The sequence below is a fragment of the Trichomycterus rosablanca genome, chromosome 11, assembly GCF_030014385.1.
Source record: "Trichomycterus rosablanca isolate fTriRos1 chromosome 11, fTriRos1.hap1, whole genome shotgun sequence".
Taxonomy (NCBI): domain Eukaryota; kingdom Metazoa; phylum Chordata; class Actinopteri; order Siluriformes; family Trichomycteridae; genus Trichomycterus; species Trichomycterus rosablanca.
In genome coordinates, this window is record NC_085998.1 from 19,323,782 (window position 1) to 19,346,360 (window position 22,579).

At 38.2% G+C, this 22,579-nt stretch overlaps 1 protein-coding gene across 1 annotated transcript in view; it reads right to left on the bottom strand.

Annotated features, from left to right (window-relative positions):
• cntn5 (contactin 5) overlaps positions 1-22,579 on the bottom strand; it is a 221,663-nt gene that overhangs the window by 177,141 nt on the left and 21,943 nt on the right. The window lies entirely within an intron of this gene.

The window sequence follows — 22,579 nt, forward strand, 5'->3', positions numbered from 1 at the left end:
TGATATTTCTTGGCTCACGCATGAACAGGAATCTGTGTCTGTGCACTCTCTCTCTCTCTCTGGCTCGATTTCTGTCACACACACACACACACCTACTGACACACACATACTGTACAAACACACCCAAATATTTAGAAATCAGACCACATAGCACATGTATTAGTACTACACTATATGAGCAAAAGTATGTGAAATATGTAAGGACCACACCTTATTAACCTCATGTGTTTCTGCTGAACTAACAGATGTATAAAATCACTGTTTATAAACTTAAGGCACCAGTTTGGGGAAGGTCCTTTCCTGTTCCAGCATGCTCATGATGAAGTGTCCACATACTTTTGAACACATAAAAAGTTCAAGATTCCTTGTAAACTATTAATTTTAAACCAAAATGTTTAATGGTGAGATTAGAAATATCAATGGTTAACCGATAAACAACAATAAAGTCATTCTTTGCTTAATGCTTATAGTTAAAAATGCAATTTAAATAGATTTCCAGCTGCTAACACTTAATTTAAATTGAGAGCTACAGATTGCAACAGAGAAGAAGAGGCAATTTAAAATGCACCAACCAGCCCTAAGTGTGCATCCGCCGGCTCTGCTTACAAATGCATATGGTGATTTTCATCCAAACAAGAAAACTTTAACACATATTTTCATTAATTGTATAACAATTGGTGGAACTAGTAAGCATTAAAACCAAAAATTATGTGGCTTTGTTTTGGAGTCAGACTACTAATGACTAATAATAGTTGGTTTTTAGATGGTTTTTAAGAAATCGGCAAAATTTGCATCCCTAGTTGAGACCAAGAACAGACCAAGACCATACCACCCCAGACAGGGATAAGGTTTTGTCCAAAAACACTTTAGGGGGTGGATAGGGGGGTAGAGTCTTGCATGACTGTTTCATTCATTCATTCATTCATTCAATGTCTGTTTTACCACAGTTTCATCCTATTGAGGGTTGTGGTGGGTTAAATACAATGAGTGAAAGGTAGGAAACACCTCAGACAGGTCACCAGTCCATAAATAAAACCAGGGTAAATACAATCACACCCATACCTAGGACAATTTTGTATCTCCAAATAACCTGACTGCATGTCTTTGGACTGTGGGAGGAAACTGGAGTACCCAGAGGAAAACCCACATGGACTACTCAAATTGGGAATTGAACTCAGGACCTTCTTGCTGTGAGGCAACAAATCCTTGGATTATATTTGACCAGGTCAGTTAGGTAATAAGTTGTTATAGAACTGTTTAGTGTAGCAGTTAAGTATCTTGATTGGTTTTCCTGGAATTGTATGTGCGTCTTTCTTTAAACATAACAATTATAAGATTAGAGCACACTGGGAAATATTCTACAACACTCCTGTCCAGAGACAATTGGTGGTTTCATTAACCCCCAACCAGTGACAACCAGTGACTCTTATAATGAAATTGCATGGTTGATAGGGAGGGTACCCAAAGAAGAGGTGTTGGGTAGAGCATTAAGAAAAGGAATGGCAGGAAAGGGCAGATGAGGTAGATTTTGCAAAAAATTATAAAAAAAAAAGCTGTAGTAAACACACATTTTAAGAAGAAGAAACACAGGTGACATATAAGGGTGGGAGAAGGTGCAAAAAAAGTGGATTATATCCTATGCAGGAGACACAACCTGAAAGAGATTGAAGACTGTAAAGTGGTGGCAGGCGAACGAGTAGTTTGTCACCATCAGTTGGTGGCCTGCAGTATGTCTTTGGAGGTGAGGAAGAGAAAGAAAATGAGGGCAGAACCAAGAATCGATGGTGGAGGTTAACGGAAGAAGAATGTGGTGTGAAATTCAAGGAAGAGGTGAGACCGGAGCTGGGTGGTGGCAAAGGGGTGCTAGACAACTGAACAACAACTGCTAAAGTGGTGAGGGAATCAGCTAGAAAGATACTTAGTGTGACATCTGGACAGATGAAGTAAGAAAAAGAGAGTTGGTGGAGGAGATAATAAATTAGATAGTGCTTTGGATTAGCAAGAAGGAAGTGAGGGCAGCTATAAAGAGAATAAAAAGTGGAAAGGCAGTTGGCCCAGATGACATATCAATTGAGGCATGAAATTGTTTAGGAAAGAAGCATACTAAAAAAAATTGCAAAAAGTATGAACCTCTTTTCATTTGTTAACATTTCAAAACATTCCTGCATTTCAGGCCTGCAACACAGTGAGGTGTGCGATAGGAATGATGGACGGGTTTGACGTGGAAGTGGGATTACATATGGTGTCAGCTATGTGTCCTTTTTTTATTGCAATGGTCATGGACAGGATGACAGATGAGGTTATTCAGGTGTTCATGGAATATGATGTTCATGGTTGACACTGTGATTTGTAGCAAGAGTAGAAAGCAGGTTGAGGAGAGCCTGGAGAGATGAAGGTATGCATTGGAGAGAAGGTGAAAGCAAGTTAGCAGAAGTAAAATAAAGTACAGTGCCAGTGGAAACATTAAGTTGCAAGGAGTTGAGATTATGAAAGTGATGCGTTTAAAAAATTAGGGTTGAAGGTAGACAGTAATGGAGAGTGTGGTACAGAGTTAAAGAAGAGTGTACAGGCAGGGTGGAGTGGGTGGCATAGAGTCGTAGAAGTGGTTTGTGGTAGAATCATATCTACCAGAGTGAAAGGGAAGGTTACAAGACAGTAATGATGCCTGCTGCAGCAACCCTAGAAACAGCCAAAAGAAGAAGTAGTAGTATGCTCCAAGCAATACAGGACAGATGACACTGGAGAAAGCTGACCCATCTGTGTGGGCAGTGGTAGCTTAGTGGTTAAGGTACTGGACTAGTAATCGTAAGGTTGCCGGTTCAAGCCACACCATCACCAAGTTGTCACTGTTGGGCCCCTAAGCAAGGCCCTTAACCCTCAATTGCTTGAATTGATTGAACTGTATTCAGTGATAAGTGTAAGTCGCTTTGGATAAAAGTGTCTTTACAAATGTAAATGTACTGAAGGTACAGGTACTGGATTAGTAATCAAAAGGTCACTGGTTTAAGCCCCACCACTGTCAGGTTGCCACTGTTGGGCCCTTGAACAAGGCCCTCAATTGTCTAAAACAATATACTGTCACAGTACTGTAAGTCGCTTTGGATAAAAGTGTCTGCTAAATGCCGAAAGTGTTAATGTTTATCACAAAGCGATGATTGCAAAGTGACATGACATGACTGTAAGAAATTGTACCAGATTAAGGCAGTACCATTTAAAAAATTTTACAACATTGAGGTTATATGCAAACCACCTGCATTAAAAAGACATTCTAACAGCCTGTTGTAATGACAGGGCTAAAATATGCACCTTTAACAGCACTGGGTCCTAATAGCACTGTTCGTTATTCAACATCATAAAATTACTAAGAACAGCTGGGGCCACAGTCACATTGCCAGTTAAAAGAAAGGCAGAAAGCCATGCCAATATTTTACATGTGACCGTTATTTCACTACCAGCTCAAAGCCATTAGCCAAATACACAAGCATCAGTGAAAATGGCACTGACTTTAAGCTTAATTTATCATGATCCCCCACAGCTGTATCAGCTACCATGGGCAACCAAGAAGGAAATTCATATTGACATAAATGTATTGACACTTAACTTTAAGGCTTAGAACACCGTGAGGGTGTTTAACCGTGTTCTTACTTGTACATGGCACATTAATCAATGTCACAGTAAAAGAACAATAAAAAAAAGGATCTAAAGTGGAATCGTGTGATCATTACTCTTGTTAAGAGGTGCACAGCTGCTGCTCACTGGAAAATGTTCATTGTGGGTTCACAGAGAGGCTAGCTCATGTGTAATACTTACCGTTTATGAGGATAGTACTCTTTTGTCTGTTCCAAATTGGCATACACATACAAATGGGAGCATGTATCAAGTAACAGCTTTATCTGGGAGAGGTGGAAAACATCTCACATTCAATGTGCTAGATCTATAGCAGATAATAATATACAATATGGCCACAAGTATGTAAATTTTCCTCTTCACACATACACTAATCAGCCATAACATTAAAATCACCTCCTTGTTTATACACTCACTGTCCATTTTATCAGCTCCACTTACCATATAGAAGCACTTTGTAGTTCTACAATTACTGACTGTAGTCCACCTGTTTCTCTGCATGCTTTGTTAGCCTCCTTTCATGCTGTTCTTCAATGGTAAGGACTCTCCCAGAACCACTACAGAGCAGGTATTATTTAGGTGGTGGATCATTCTCAGCACTGCAGTGACACTGACATGGTGGTGGTGTGTTAGTGTGTTAGTAGACTTTTACATCTACAAGGTGGACCAACTAGGTAGGAGTGTCTAATAGAGTGGATACGGTATTTAAAAACTCCAGCAGCACTGCTGTCTGATCTGCTCATACCAGCACAACACACACTAACACACCATCACCATGGCATTGTCACCGCAGTGCTGAGAATAATCCACCACCTAAATAATACCTGCTCTGTGTGGGTCCTGACCATTGAAGAACAGGGTGAAAGCAGGCTAAAAAAAAGTATGTAGAGAAACAGATGGACGACAGTCAGTAATTGTAGAACTACAAAGTGCTCCTATATGGTAAGTTAAGCTGATAAAATGGACATTGAGTATAGAAACAAGGAGGTGGTTTTATTGGTATGGCTGATTAGTGTATGCTTCCAACTTTGTGTAAAAATGGAGGCTGTTTTACCCATAAAGAGGGGATGGGGTGGTAGGAGCAAATTTACAGATGATTTAAAAAGAGATGTCCAGCAAGGTCAAGGTCAGGTGTCCACATACTTTTGGCCATATATCTCTGAGATGATGCAGCTCTTAAATCATTTCAGTCAGGGCAAATATAGCTGTCATGTATGTTGAGAAAAATCAATACGACTTACACAGGCGTGTTACTACCAGACAGCAAGCTAGCTATATAAGCCGTCCGTAACTAGATATAAAGCACTTCAATGGAATAAAATACAAGCACTGTAAGACCTGTTTACTTGGCCTTGAAGCATAGATTTTATATGGTTTTAATTTAGTAGATGGAGGATTTTGATTTTAGGAATTTGTTTTAGGGTAAAAAATATCACAAAGAAAAAAACACCGACCGGGCATTATGACCACTGACATGTGAAGTGAAAAACACTGATTATCTCTTCACTGCAGTGTCACTGCAGTGCTGAGAATGATCCATCACCTAAATAATACCTGCTCTGTAGTGGTCCTGTGGGGGTCCTCACCATTAAAGAACAGGGTGAAAGCAGGCTAAAAAAGTATGTAGAGAAATAGATGGACTATAGTCAGTAATTGTAGAACAACAAAGTGTTTCTATATGGTAAGTGGAGCTGATAAAATGGACAGTGAGTGTACAACAAGGAGGTGATCAGTGTATAAATAAACGAGCAATGTAAACATTTCAAATCATATTAAATTACAGCTTATTGTACAGTAAATTGAATTTAAATTATTTTTTATTGTTGAACTTTAAGATTTGATAAACTTTGAAGGAAAGTAAACAGCTTTACTAGGTCCTTACAATCGAGAAATCAGATTACTGACTCATGAGAAACTCAGAAGGTTATTCACACTCAGATTCATAAAGTGCATGTAAACCCTGTAATCAGATTATGGTGATGTCTACCCTGCTTGTGTTCATGTAAACACAATAATAGCAAATATATAGCTGCGACCTTGGAAGTGACAAAATAATAAATACAGAAGCACTAATGTTCCTTCATGTTAGCAGGTTGTAAGCTTCCTTATGTAGGCCTCAGGATGCCTAATTAATTAGACTAACTCAAGCATTGAGCCCTGAAGTGCATAGACATGATTAGCCATAGTCTGCAAACCTAATGAAGTCCTTCAGAAAGAGATTATATTGACTGAGGCTGCATATGCTGAGGAGAATTTATTCAACAGCACTAGGAATAGAGAAATCCATACATCATATGCTAACCCTCCTCACACTGCTGATAAATCTCTCTCCCGAGGCTCTGTGCACCTCAGATTCATAATATGTCTTGTCTGTACCATCTACCACAATATGTCAGTATCATCTGGAGGCATTTCATGCAGTTCAGACATTTAAATTAACCTTAAACCTGAACCACTTAAAGGGCAGAGACCATGATGTCGTATAGCACTTGAAAAAACAAAGTATCCTTTGAAAGAGCTGTTCTTGAGGTGGCAAACCAAATGTCATCCTGGATTTTTAGTTTATGGTGCATATTAGTTATTTTCAAACAGGTGTAGACTGCAGTGTAACCTGCACACTAATTCTGCACTTTCCTCTTTCAGTACCAATGCATGTGTATTATTTTGGTGTTATAACAGATTCCATATGTGACTCTTTCTCATATAGTAAAGAACATTTCAAGCATGTATTTTCCACCCTGCATTCATACTATATTTCAAAAGACTCATACATAACAGCTTTCAATCTGCTTCTGGCTTGGGTTTCAAAGGATGAAACCACCATCAACACTATGCATTTTATGTCATTTATATGCAGAACTGGGCAAAAGTAACCATAGTTGAATACTGATTACACTGTCCTTAGTACATTTAGCAATGTAGTATATCACAATAATAATAACAATAACAATAATAATAATAATAATAATAATAAATTATATTTATATATTATTTTAGTATGTTTTATAGATTTATATATTTATAAATATATTATATATATATATATATATATATATATATATATATATATATATATATATATATATACAGTGTATCACAAAAGTGAGTACACCCCTCACATTTCTGCAAATATTTCATTATATCTTTTCATGGGACAACACTATAGACATGAAACTTGGATATAACTTAGAGTAGTCAGTGTACAGCTTGTATAGCAGTGTAGATTTACTGTCTTCTGAAAATAACTCAACACACAGCCATTAATGTCTAAATGGCTGGCAAGATAAGTGAGTACACCCCACAATGAACATGTCCAAATTGTGCCCAAAGTGTCAATATTTTGTGTGACCACCATTATTATCCAGCACTGCCTTAACCCTCCTGGGCATGGAATTCACCAGAGCTGCACAGGTTGCTACTGGAATCCTCTTCCACTCCTCCATGATGACATCACGGAGCTGGTGGATGTTAGACACCTTGAACTCCTCCACCTTCCACTTGAGGATGCGCCACAGGTGCTCAATTGGGTTTAGTCCATCACCTTTACCTTCAGCTTCCTCAGCAAGGCAGTTGTCATCTTGGAGGTTGTGTTTGGGGTCGTTATCCTGTTGGAAAACTGCCATGAGGCCCAGTTTTCGAAGGGAGGGGATCATGCTCTGTTTCAGAATGTCACAGTACATGTTGGGATTCATGTTTCCCTCAATGAACTGCAGCTCCCCAGTGCCAGCAACACTCATGCAGCCCAAGACCATGATGCTACCACCACCATGCTTGACTGTAGGCAAGATACAGTTGTCTTGGTACTTCTCACCAGGGCGCCGCCACACATGCTGGACACCATCTGAGCCAAACAAGTTTATCTTGGTCTCGTCAGACCACAGGGCATTCCAGTAATCCATGTTCTTGGACTGCTTGTCTTCAGCAAACTGTTTGCGGGCTTTCTTGTGCGTCAGCTTGGGCGTATGGTCTGAGCACTGACAGGCTGACCTCCCACGTCTTCAACCTCTGCAGCAATGCTGGCAGCACTCATGTGTCTATTTTTTAAAGCCAACCTCTGGATATGACGCCGAACACGTGGACTCAACTTCTTCGGTCGACCCTGGCGAAGCCTGTTCCGAGTGGAACCTGTCCTGGAAAACCGCTGTATGACCTTGGCCACCATGCTGTAGCTCAGTTTCAGGGTGTTAGCAATCTTCATATAGCCCAGGCCATCTTTGTGGAGAGCAACAATTCTATTTCTCACATCCTCAGAGAGTTCTTTGCCATGAGGTGCCATGTTGAATATCCAGTGGCCAGTATGAGAGAATTGTACCCAAAACCCCAAATTTAACAGCCCTGCTCCCCATTTACACCTGGGACCTTGACACATGACTCCAGGGAGGGACAACGACACATTTGGGCACAATTTGGACATGTTCACTGTGGGGTGTACTCACTTATGTTGCCAGCTATTTAGACATTAATGGCTGTGTGTTAAGTTATTTTCAGAAGACAGTAAATCTACACTGCTATACAAGCTGTACACTGACTACTCTAAGTTATATCCAAGTTTCATGTCTATAGTGTTGTCCCATGAAAAGATATAATGAAATATTTGCAGAAATGTGAGGGGTGTACTCACTTTTGTGATACACTGTATATATACAGTGGGGGAAATAAGTATTTGATCCCCTGCTGATTTTGTAATTTTACCCCCTTACAAAGACTTGATCAATATATAATTTTTATGGAAGGTTTATTTTAACAGAGAGAGACAGAATATCAACAAAAAATCCAGAAAAAAAACATTAAATAAAAGTTATAAATTAATTTGTATTTAATTAAGGGAAATAAGTATTTGATCCCCTACCAACCAGCAAGAATTCTGACCCCCACAGACCGATTATGTGCCCATGAGGCACACAAATTAGTCCTGTCCCTGTATAAAAGACTCCTGTCACAGAATCAGTTTCTTCCGTTCAAATCTCTCGACCACCATGGGCAAGACCAAAGAGCTATCAAAGGACGTCAGGGACAAGATTGTAGACCTGCACAAGGCTGGAATGGGCTACAAGACCATCAGCAAGAAGCTTGGTGAGAAAGAGACCACTGTTGGTGCGATCATTCGAAAATGGAAGAAATACAAGATCACAGTCAATCACCCTCACTCTGGAGCTCCATGCAAGATCTCACCTGGTGGGGTAAGAATGATTCTGAGAAAGGTGAGGTCAGTCCAGAATTACACGGGAGGAGCTTGTCAATGATCTCAAGGGAGCTGGGAGCACAGTCACCAAGAAAACCATTAGTAACACACTTCGCCGTAATGGATTCATGTACAGGCCCGTCTGAAGTTTGCCAATGAACACCTGAATGATTCAGAGAAAGCTTGGGAGAATGTGATATGGTCAGATGAGACCAATATTGAGCTCTTTGGCATCAACTCCACTCGCCGTGTTTGGAGGCAGAGAAATGCCCGGTGGGAATGGTGTTCTTGGGGTCATATCCAGCATTTCTCTGCTGTTTTGATTCCATCACAATAAAACCCATTTTGAGTTGTACATTGATATGTCAGTTGCTAACTGAAGGGATGTATAAACCTGGTTCTAATTACCTATGATCCTAGATGACTTTGAGACATTTTCAAGGTCAGCAAAAAATAAATAAAAGACAAATCATGAAATATCTCAGGTTTATTCTGTCGGCAATGAAATAAAAGACAAAGTAAATTTAAGAAACTCTGTGTTATTTTTATTATTTGCATTTTCCATGCTGTCCCAACTTTTTCTGATTTTGTGGTTGTAAATGATTTAAAGATGAAATTATGCAAACTATCAAAGTTATAATTAACACATCAATAGTAGTTTCATAGTGGCTATTAAAAAAAATGGAATCTTAAAACCTAAGACATTTTTTCCAGTTTATTTTTCCATCAGGTCTAGAAGTGTTTAACTGAACTCAATTATTAATTATGTTTTTACAAAGGGCCAGTTGGCACTTTTTTTCTTTTAATAAATAAAAGTACAATGTAATGAATGTACTTTGTGTTAACTAAGTTGTTTTCCTCTTATATCAAATCAAGTTTGTTAAATTAGAAAAAAATAGAATATAATTTAGAAAGTAGGCAAATGTACATTTGTATATTATGTACATAGTACATCATTAGGCATATGTGTTTAATGTAATTAAAAGAAAAGCTTATGACACTTGTCACCCTTCTGTACTGTAATGAAACTGGATTATAGCGCTGCTGTTACTCTGAAAAGAGAAAAGAAAGAATGTAGAGAACTTGCAGTAACAGATGGCTGTCTGCGCCCATGCTACATGCTCAGCAGGTCTCCTTCATTAATACTAATTTCTCACAACAATAAAAGTTATAATCACAAAAAACAACATACAGCATCAACTGTACATCTGAATCATGCGCCAAGTCTGCTCACCCACATCACAGCTACTCTCTTACTTATGGGACTCGTAAATATCTGGATGCCGGTGTAATTCCAGTCAGACTCCGATAAAAATCTTCAATTAGTGGAAGCTAGCCATGTGGGTTATTTTAACACCAGGAGTTGGAATCATATTTCCCCACAATTATCCTGCACTGCATCGTAGCTGTAATCAATCTTGGCTGAAGGATACTAAAAGAATATTTAGAATACAATAAAAACACAAAATTGCTGCTACAGTTCCTCAGGGCCTACAAGAGCTTCGTCTCTCTTCTACTGTAAGTTTCCTGAACATCATAATGTCCCTAAAACACCTGCCTCTACCAAATAAACAAGGCCTACTGCCAAAACACAACTTCCACACATAAACAATACAAGTATCCAAAAGTATGTGGACATATGTGGAACCATGGACGTTAGTAGGGAGTTGTAACCCCTCAATCACACAGGATTTGCTTTATTTAACTGAGGCGCTTGGCTTGAGTGGTGCATTAAAACACCTTTACAACAAATATGCATTAATGTGAAAAAAAAACATGAAATTAACACTGAAAGCATCCATATACATCTGTGTTTAGCTGTATTTTTCACTGTTTCACTTTTAAACTTGTGTTATAGCTCAGGGTGCTGAGAAATTTTGAGAATCAGCTTTTCCGAGAGAGTCTAAAATGCTTATCGTAAAAAAAAAAGTTTAACATGGTTTAATGTACTAAAAGAACGACACTAAACACTAAACCTCTCTTAAATATTACTGCTCATAAGTTCTCCCCACTAAGTGAATCCTTGGTCGTTGTTTAAGTACAAAAAGTCATGTTAAGTTTTGTTCGTACTGCCTGAGTCACTTTTACTACACCATATCAAACAGTTCGTCTCACTGAAGGAGCTTTAAATCTTTAAGAAGGCCAGCAGCAATTATATGAAACTTATGATGATATGAAAGGTGTATTTATTAAATGATGATATGAAATTTTGTATTACAATTAACTTTTATATAGATATTTCTTTTGTTGAAGTTTGTATACATTTCTGGTCCCCTCTTTATATAATAATAATAATAATGTTATTATATTGCATGTGTTAAGCCACCTGGTAAGGCAGCAAAGGTAGCGTTTTTGGTGCCGTCTCTTTCTCCCGGCTTGACCGGAGGACAGCAAATCGATCACTGCATTTCGGCAGTGGCATCGCCAATCACTGCGGTGGATCCTGGAGAAGAGGAGGGGCTTATGCTTCAAGAGTGGAGAATCGGCATTTATTCAGTGGCTTCGGCTCAGACTGACTTTGGCTCTGGTGATTTGTGGATTGCGGTGTTTACAGCGTGTTGCGTAGTTTGTGCTTGTTGAATATTTAACGCTGTTGTCTGTCTCTTTTACGGATTTCTGTGAAGTTTTACAGTTTGAAAAACCAGTCTATTTAAAGCATTATTGCCTCATCTGCTTTACTAATGGGTGTTACGGCCTTTTCCCTAGACTTGGGTCGTAACACCTGGGTGATGCAGCTGTAAACTACACTAACCCACAAACGCTGAGATCTGGGAATCAAGGATTCAAATCTTTACAGTGCTATTGGCTGGTCAGGCATCTGCATGAACATGATTGGCTACTGTCAGAGGTGGGAGAATGGCCAAAACAACCTAGCCATTAAGATGTGCACTTGTGCCAGTCCCAAGTCCAGATAAAAATATAAAGGTTGAGTCAGTAAGGGAATCCAGTGTAAAAACTGTGCCATGTCTGGTATGTGTACCAGATGTGCTGCGGTGACCCCTAAATATGGAATCGATGCCTGGACAGATTTATATTCACATGTGGCAATGACTTCTGCCACATGTTAAGTACAGTGGGAGATCCTCAACGATATGCACATCTGGTGAAAATCATAAGGTCTGTACTACAGCAGTCTAAGAGGAATTAAAACTGTTCTTAAGGCAAGGACTGTCCAAATTTATGACAAGATATCTGCATTTTTACACCAAAAGGTTCCAAATACTTTTTTTTTTAAATAGCATTTGTGAGGTCAAGCATTGATGTTAAATGACATTTTTTTCTTCATAAAAATATTTAATCCTGTTAGCAACCAATGTGGCTTAAACACATGAAATCTGTCAATACTAGGGATGTAACAATGCACCACAAGACAGTTAAAAATCATTGCACATGTGCCACGATTTGAATCGGTTATTCATTTAAGATGAATCGATATTCACTTTAAACAGCTGAGGGCACTGGCGCTATTCACCTCGCCTGGTTGACGGCACTTCACACTTCACCCTACCTGGCAACGGAATTTCCAGCCAAATTTATTTATGTGAGGATACTTTATTTGTATTATTTATTTATTTATATAATGTTGGACTTGTTTTAAAATTGCATTTCAGTTTTTTACACAATAAGCATTGTTTTGCATAGTTTGTACCTACCTCAAAAAAGGGCATTCATTATTTAGATAAATAAAAGATAAGCACAAATACAGTATTTAATTTTTAAAGAGAAATAATAAAAGGAAACTTTGTCATAATTTGTCTTCAATTTCATTTTGTTTAAAAAAAAATCGGGGAACCCAGTATCGTGAATCGTATCGCATCGTGGGTAGAGTGTATCGTTACATCCTTATAGTGTATATTTCTGATGATGCACCTTCTCGTGTTTTTTTTCTCCATGATTCATTTAATTAAGAAGACTGATTACCTTTGGAAGGTGTGATGAATTGCAATTACATCTAAATGTAATCTGAACAGTTGTTTTGCTCAGTTACATTGTATAGTAAAAATATTATACTATAATAAACAGTCTACTTACTGTGGATTGTACCAAATCTGTTCATACCACAAGCATTTAATAATTTTCATTAGTCACAGTGGGCCAGACTCATCGTTTGATGAACAGTGTTGCAAACTACCCATAGAAATATAAATTTAAATTTTGAAGCATCAGTCTGCCATAGATCATGCCATTCTGGAGGACTGAGTAGCTGGTTTGTCAGGTGCAGTTATGTACCAACCTATCCATCAGACTTGGTTTGGGAACCCATTCAATTCTTCAGCCCCTGCACTTGGGGCTGCATTGCATTCACCACCACTGTTACAGAATGACTTAGCCAGCAATGCTCCCAGCAGAGCTGGACAGGGTCTAGGAAGACAACAGGAGGGTCATTTTGGGGCAGTATGAACAGCTGCTCCAGACAGCCACTCCTGACCTGAGCACCCCACCTCCACTCTCACAAGCAAGCACAATTCCGCCACCACCAGTTAAAAACCCAAAACATTTACAGGATTTCAAGCATTTAGGAGACGTCTTTGGTAAGGGCTTTGCTCAAGGGCCCAACAGCAGCAACCTGGCAGTGATGGGGCTAGAACCAGCAACCTTCTGATTACTAGTCCAGTACCTTAACCACTAGGTTACAATGTCCCAAAACCTCATCTGAACCTCATGTGCCTGCTCTTAAGTGTTAAGATGGGGAACTGGATTGCTATAGGGGCTTTTTACTGCAGTGCTCACAGTGATCAAAGAGCACCCATATTATTTACCGGCTTTCCAATCAGGCCCTCGTCGGGGCTACTGCCATGTAGGAGAAAATGATCCGACCTGAGTTTTTCTGTGGAACATCTTCCATTGTTGGCTTAGGTTTTTAGAAGAGCTATGGGTGTGGAGACACTCAGTTTCATTCCTGTTGATGTTAAATCTTGTTGTGCTATTTTTCTCATTAGGTGAATGCTGGCTTTTCTACATTTTCACTAATTGTTAGACCTGATGACATGACCTCACACATTTAATCATTTACTTACACCGAGGGGAAATTCTAAGCAGCAGATTTACCTTCTGCAATTAGACAGAAGAACAACATGTAAAACACAGCACAGAGAGTGACCCGAAGCGAGATTTAAACCAATCCCTTCGGACCCACACTGCTGTATGGCATTTACCCTACAAGCTGTACTGACTCTGTTCATCGTACTTGAAACCACATTGTGATGTTTTTGCATACTGTCTGTCTTATATTGTACACTATATAGCCAAAAGTATGTGGACATGCCTACTAATTATTGACTTTATTTATTCCCATTTATAATAGGTATATAAAATCAATGACAAATTTTATGCTTCCAACTTTGTGGAAGGACCTTTCCTGTTCCAGCATGACTTTGACCCTGTGCACAATTCTGGTGAGGGGAAACTCCAGTGACCAAAACAAAGTGACTTCAATTGCACTGAACACATTTTGCATGGTTTGTAACATTGATGTCAAGCCAGGCATTCCTAAGAAAAATCAATGCATGACCAAATGCATTTCAAACTAATCTCCTGAAATCATGTAAAAAGACTTACCAAAAAAGTAGAGGCTGTTAAAGTGGCTAAATGACTGCCAACACCATACACATGCTCATGATTTATGAACTGGTATCTAAATAGTAATTAGGCAAAACCAAGCATGTACTTTATTTTCTAGTGAACATATTAAAATGCTAATATCCTTGTGCTGGATTCAGAGTTTACAACTTAAATATATAACTGAAGATTATTCGTTTAGTCAGTAAATATGTAGGGAAAGATAGTTATGTCCAAAATCATTATGCATGGATTCATACATCCATTTTTACTGTGTTTCTTTTGGAAAATCTGTCTCACTGTAACATGGCAGGTAGCAAGTTGCACAATGGAGAAAGTGAAGGGGCAACCCTAAATCAGAAGAAAGTTGGGGCAGTATGGAAAATGCAAACAAAACCACAGTGTTTGTTACATTTACTTTGACTTTTATTTAATTACAGACAGTATGAACCCAATATATTTCATGTGTGTCTGGTCAACTTCATTTCATTTGATAATATACAAGATGGGAGGGGTTAATTTAGGGCATATGCCAATATGTTTTCTGATTAATTTAGTAACACGACAACACATTAAAGCACACATGATATGCAAAGTGTGATATGCAAGGCCACTAAAATTACACATGCACATTCTGTAACAATACTTAGCTATGAGCAGACTAATTCAAGTACATTTACATTTTCAGCATTTAGCAGACGCTTTTATCCAAAGCGACTTACAGTACTGTGACAGTATACAGTCTAAGCAATTGAGGGTTAAGGGCCTTGCTCAGGGGCCCAACAGTGTCAGCCTGGCAGTGGTGGGGCTTGAACCAAGGACCTTTCGCTTACTAGTCCAGTACCTTAACCACTAGGCCACATCTGGCCCATCTGGCCACATTTTATTTTTATTTTTTTTGCATTTGCACTTGCATTTGCAATGCAATATGTTTACATTGAGCTCTGCTGGTTCACCTGTGCTGGCTCTTGAGAGTGTTTGTTTGATTGATTTTAAGTCAGTGTCACACTGACAACAACAAATTATTGTACAAACCGTTTAAGCTGAAAATGCACACATAGTGTATTCCAGAGTAACAGAGGAGGCATACCCACATGCACACCAAGGAATTTAGACAATCCTACTGCCTGCAATGAAGACACTGTTACAGAGGTAAAGTCTATTATTCTTTTGAAACGTTTAGACATGCACTGTTAAACACAACACAAAATGACTAAAAGTAAATCTGAACCCAAAACACCCACATAAAACATTTAATTTAAATATGCAGAGGTGATGCCACCTCTAAAACATATACACCTCATTACTCATTGCTGAGGTTGTTTGCCAATGCTCAGTACAGTCATTTAAATATCATCCTTTCTTTCCAAGCCTGACTAACCTGAAAACCTTCTGGGGTTTGGCATGTGTGTGGCATGTAAACACATTCTTTATGCACATATTAAATCATGCATGGCTCTGAGCTGGATCTGACATTAATTTGAACTTTCCCCGTATTAATAATGTAGCATTAAATTGTCTCCATGTAAATGATGATTGGGAAATTGAAACCAATTTGGCAACAGGATAAAAAAGTGTCCCTGCTAAAAGTAATCAGGAGCGTGTTAAGGGGGGTGGAGGATAGGGCGGCAGCATGTAGTGGGCATTCACTGATTACTTCTGAAATGTTCCATTATAAACAATCAGGCTATACTGCTCTATCTGCATATTTACATAAATGGCTAAAAAGTGCAGCATAATATATATAACACTATTGTGCAAATGCTTTTTAATGATTGTAATGCATTCTGACATTCAATTGCAGTCTCATCCAATTGCTAATTAAAGCTATAATTTAGCAAAGCATTAGCTTAGATGTGGAGCAATTAGCCTCTTGTGACTGTACTTACTTAAGGGTGGGAAATTGATGTTTGTAGCTGTTAAACATGGCAAGTCATTCATAATTTACCTGTCTAGTCCATCAGACCAGAAGAAAAAATGGTGAAAATTAATTTCTATTATAATTGAATACATTTAATATGGAATATTATTTACAACTGCTTGTAATTAATTCTAATTTCCCATACAAGCTTATGGAGGTGGGCTGATCAGGTAGCATGGCTTAGAAAAGTGTTATAAATGACCATTTCTTCACCTTGAACACAGCAAACGTCACCACGATTTCCAGATATAATATCAAGACAAAATATTCACAAGCCCTGCTCTTGAAGCATGCCAGGATTTTAGCTACAGGTGACCTAGCACTCTACTCTGATTGAAGATTGTTTTGATACTGGATGTGAAATCAGATTTGGTGCAAAGTACAGCAAAAGGATGAATTAATGGATGGATGAACAAGAAGATAGATCCTTTTTCCTTTAGTCTTTTTTGCACAATGAGCTTAGCTCAGGGTAGGGCGTCTAATTAGAAATAAAAAAATGAGGTCCAGATTGCCCTACATGACTTAGAAATGGCTGCACCACTTACACTATGTGACTCACTTCATTAAAGATAAAGTATTCTTGTCATAGTGGTTGCTTAGCGGTTAAAGTCCTGGCCTAGAACAGTGGTAGCCTAGTGGGTAGAGCTTTGCGCTATCAACTGAAAGGTTGAGTGTTCGAATCCAAGCTGTCATGCAGCCACCACTGGGCCCTTGAGCAAGGCCCTTAACCCTCCAGGGGCGCCGTTCAATGGCTCTGACCCCAGCTTCTGAACAAGCTGGGATACATAAAGAAAGAATTTTGTTGTACTGTACGTCTGTATATGTATGTATATGACAATTCAATTCAATTCAACTTTATTGTCATTATACAATACAGGGTTGTACAGTATCACGAAACACTGTCAGGCTACATCTCCAGTGCAGACAACGAAAGACAATAGTGCAAAGACAATGGGGGAGGTGATGGGGGAAGTTACCAAAAATTACCATACATAAGGTGCATAGACAAGGTGCAATGACAAGACAAGGTGCAAAGACAATACAAGGTGCAAGAACAAAACAAGGTGCATAGACAGATTGAGGTAGTGGATTTGGATTTAGCAGCTAGGTTTAGGTAAACAAAATTTGAGGTAGTGGATTTAGCAGCAAAAGTCCAGTAAAAGTGCGAGTGCAACAGTCATAGAGGTAGTTATGTCCTGGTAGTTGTTGTAAATAAAGGCATTCTGTTCTATTCTAGAAATCAGAAGGCTGCTGGTTTAAGCTCTACCACTGCCAAGTTGCTACTGTTGGACCCCTGAGCAAGTCCCTTAACCCTCATTTGTTTGCATTGTATTTGGTAACAATTGTAAGTGACTCAGTAAAAGCATCTGAGAAATGCCATCAATGTAAACATAAAATGTAGCGCTGCACAATAAAACACATTCTAAACAAACTTTTAATTGCTAGCACACGTGCCTCAAACAAAATTTAAGCTGTATATCAACTGCATATAGACACAAAAAGAAAACTGCAGAACTTCTACTACCATACTGCTAATATGCATAACAACTGATAAATATAAATAAGAAATTGTCTGGAAAAATGTTGCAAAGTTAGTTTATATAAAACAAAAGCATTGTTGTATGAAGAAGGGTTAACAGTCTTTTTTTTAAGGGTGCATGCTACACATCATTAAAAATAATATACTTTCCAAAGCACATCAGAACGAGACAGAGGTGACTGGTAACATTTACTTTGCTACATTTACCTTGGTACATTTATCTAAGGAACATTTAAACCCTTATTCTTACTTGCAGTAATCTGGAAAGACAGGATGTACTCTTAGTGTTTTGTTCAACTGAAGAGGAATGACATTACATAAATCTGAAAGATTAAAGCAATAGTAAACATTTTTGGCTAAGAAAGCAACAGATTTCTCATTTTGTGGTTTAGATAATGCCTATAGTGTAGTGCTTCTGATAAGTGAATGTAACAATAAATAGTAAATCATTAATATTTGAATGCTTTAAAAAATACAGATTTGAACCTGAACTTGGCCCCTACAGTAGACAAAAACATGTTTTTTAGAGCTTGATGTCTTGACATGACATCCTTAGCCAACACCTAATTTTATTTTATTATATATATTCTTTATTCTATTTTATTATGTGCTCCTTTTCAGTATACTTGATTTTGTGCTTCAGAATGTTTGGTAAATATCAAATCATCCAATAGAAAAAAAGCATCCCCTCATCATTAAAACATTTTTGACTCAATTTAAATACTAATACTTTTATTTATTTATTAATTTATTAGTATTTTAATGTCATGTTTTACACATTTTGGTTACATCCATGACAGGACAGGTAGTTACTGGTTACACAAGATTCAAGTCTTTAATGTCAAACTCAGTGTCATTTCCAATTCACCTCACTTGCATGTCTTTGGACTGTGGGAGGAAACAGAGCTCCTGGAGGAAACCCACACAGACATGGGGAGAACATGCAAACCCCACACAGAAAGGACCCGGACCACTGCACCTGGGAATCAAACCCAGTACCATCTAAATGTGAGGTGCCAGTAAGCATGACATACTTTTAAAGATTCCAATTATTTATGTATTTAACGATTACTTATTTACAATATTTTTATTTTATTGGAATTCAAATAAGAATACAATATATTATTACTATTATTATCTTTTTTTAGTTTATGTTTTACACATTATATACTGTAGAATGTGCTGCAGTTCGTGCAGCTATCCAGGTAAAGCTATTGTCTTGGTTGACATCCAGGTGCAGCTCAATTTTTGGTTGACAGTCATAATTTGTTGCCTAATGTTATATTTCACACATTTTGCTTTATTGTAATTGTATTTGCAAAAATGTATTTGTAAAAGTGTAATGTGTTTAGGGCAAATGAAGTGTACAGCAAAAAAAAGCAAGGTAGATAGTATAGCTTGGTATAAATACACAATCAGCACAAGTGTGCTGATGCTAACAACTAACCTCTAAACAATAAATTGGGCAGATCAAAAATCAATGCAAAGAAATTGACTCAGCAGCAACAAATTAACTGTATCAGCCACTCAGCTCCTCCGTGAACTATGTAGAACAAGTGCGAGCCCTTTGAGAAAATGCTAAATACACAAATAAGAGATGAAGTCAGCAGCTTTAGTCATCACACACACACACACACACCCACACACACACACACACACACACACACACACACACACACACCCTTCCTCCAGAAAATCGTTACAATTACAAGTGCTTTGGTATTCACGTGTTAATTTCTTTTCTTTGTCTGAAAAAAGTAAAATCAAATATTATTCCACACAGAACAAAATTATTGACCTTCTTAAAACTGTAAGGAATGATTAGATAAGTAATGCTTCTTAATTTGTACTTAACAAACTCTCATGTGGCAGGTAACAGATGCTGGCAATATAGAAATCACACTTGAAACCAGCTTAAATGGTTTAAAGGAAAGTTAACTCAATTGTACTGTACTCTATTGAGCAACAAATTGTCCATTGATGTCAGAGACAAAATAGTGAGAAAGCATGAACAAGCTCATTCTCAGAGAACTCAGAGAACTCTGAGAATGTTTCTCTGCCCACTGTGTGCAACATCATTAAGTATATTGCCCCATGTAACTGACGTCCCTGACATTGACGGAAGATTTACATTAAAGTCTTTGAATGTTGGATAAAGAACCTCAATCAACCACCAACAAAATTTAAGTTGACCTGAAGACAAAGGGTACAACAGTGTCTAGACGTCTAGCTCTAGTACAAGCAGGTCCAGCAGGGTTTTACTGCAGATATGAAGACATAAAAAACAGGCTGAAGCCAGAACCTACCTAGGCCATAAACCAAAAGCATAATCCTTCTGGTACAAAGTCTTCTGACAGAAAGATGACACCAAAATAGAGCACATCATTGTACGATTTAGGAAAAAGAATGGTCCATATGGTCAGACATGATGGAGGTTCGTAGATGTTTAAGATCAAGGGTAACCAACAAGGTCCCCGTGGGCACCTGGTCGACCACAGGAGACACGTGAGTCACCATAGAGCTCCGCCTAAAATTGTATTTGTGTTGCTGTTCTTTTTGAATCAATAACACTTGAACTGGTATAGATTTGAAAATGATAATACTGAATATAAAATGTAAAAACAAAACTATTTTATGTATATAAGTTCTCTATTGTGCGCAAGACAAACGTCCATCTTACACTTTGCTTAGACAAGCAGGCAAACGAGGCTACAATGGGGAGCAAGATGCGTTTTTTTTTCATAAGGAATAAGAAAGTATTTTCGGTCGTGGAGGTCCTGAAAGGAGCAATGATGATAATAGCAGACACTGTTTTCAAAAAAGAGAAAAATGGTCCCAATGTCATCTCTCCGATGAGTAGGGTGAAGTACGATGGTTACTGGGATATGGTTACGTGCAGGAATGACTAGTCTGTAGACAGCAGCAGTACAGTAGTCCTTCGTATTACTCAGTATCCTTGAAGTAGCTCTCAGTTTCAAAAATGTGACCCCTGTTTTAGATGCTTTTAAAGTGTGCATGACCTAATAAAATCTGAAGACTACTACAAGACTATCGCCCAGTGTCAGAAAGCTAGCTCTTTGGCATCAGACAAATGCACACAGGGTCTAAAATAAATAGCACAAACAAGCAAAAACTGCTTGGCAGATGCTGATTAATCAGACCTCTTAATCAAAGTGTTATATCCAATTTGTGCTGAACACTTCTGAAGCAATTGCATTACTGCTAAGGTTTTGCAAATCTTCCAGCAAGACAATGACCCAATTTAAAGCATACTTCAAATAGCACCCAAAGAGTTCTCAAGTGGCCAGCAATGAGTCCAGACCGCAAGTCTATAAAACACCTGTACAGAGATCTCAAAACAGCAACTGGGAGGACGCACTATTTAAATCTGAGAGATGTGGTAAAGTTGGCAAACAAAGAGTAAAAAAAAGTCCAAAAGAGAGGTAGGATACTCATTCATGATTACAAGAAGAGATTGATAGACCAAATATCAATATCATTATCAAAGTTCTAAATCAGATCTGACTTTTTGTGCTGTTCCAATGCAAATAAAATAAATAAACACATGATTGCCAAAGGATTTGGAATTACAGCAGTTGTCTGAGAGAAGTGGTGTATTTGTTTTTTTAAGAAGTGCAGGGCTGTCAATATTTTTTGCCGTGACTATTTTTGCCACACTAAATGCATTCAGATCCTCACACAAATCCAATGTCACAGCTTTGGACTAATCCACTTCAGATCCTTAATTTAGTTTATTTAAGGTATTTCGATATAGACTTGCTTTTTTTTTACTTGCTTTTTCTCTAAAAACAGAATTTTTTTATTCTGTCAGTAGTAATGGCATACCCCGATCCTAGCAGGAAAGCATTCCCTTATCATCATACTAGCAGCACAGTGTTTGAGTGTATACATTCTTATTGTGGAATGCTGCATCAGCTTTACACCAGATGTAACTGGATTTTGGCAAAAGGTTTCACTTTTGACTCCTCAGTCCACAGAACATTATCCCAAAAAACTTGTGAGTCAAGACTTTATGTTCCTCTTGGTTCACCCTCACTCTGAAACTCTCTTACAGTTATCTTTTAGAACAGGCGTGCCCATACTTGAAATCTTGAGATCTACTATTTCAGTCGACAGGTCATGGCGATCTACTTTTTAAGGTTGGCCTCATTTAAAAAAAAAAAAAAAAAAAAAAAAAAAAAAAAACCTTTGAAGCTTTTTTAAATGTGCTTTAGTTTCCTAGATTGATATTCAGCATTACAGGACAAGCGACTGACAAATCACACTAACCTTATTCTGATGATTTGCACTGAATAGTGTCAGCCACGTTTATGTAGTCTGGACAATAGCTGATGCCAATTCTCAAGCAGGCTTTCAAGTGGTCATCAGTAGGGTGGACCGATATTTAGACTTAATTATTTTCATGTGGGAAAAGGCTGTTTCACACAAGTAGGTTGATCCAAAAATGCTGTCAAATATGTGGCACATTTTATTATGTTTGGATATTTTTCCTCAGCCAGCAAGTTCCAAAATTCCAGCAGAGGCCCTTAACTCCATAATATAAGGTCTGACTATTCTCCATCAGCTTCTTCCATGTATGAACGGAACAGCCGTCTTTGCAGTGTTCTTGCCCCAATTGAACTGTTTTTGGTTACTTTGTGCTTGGTTGCGCACTCATCTTCACAGTGTAGGTTACAAAAGAAAAAATGCAAAAATGGTGCAAACTGGCTCTTTCTAGAAACCTTTCTAG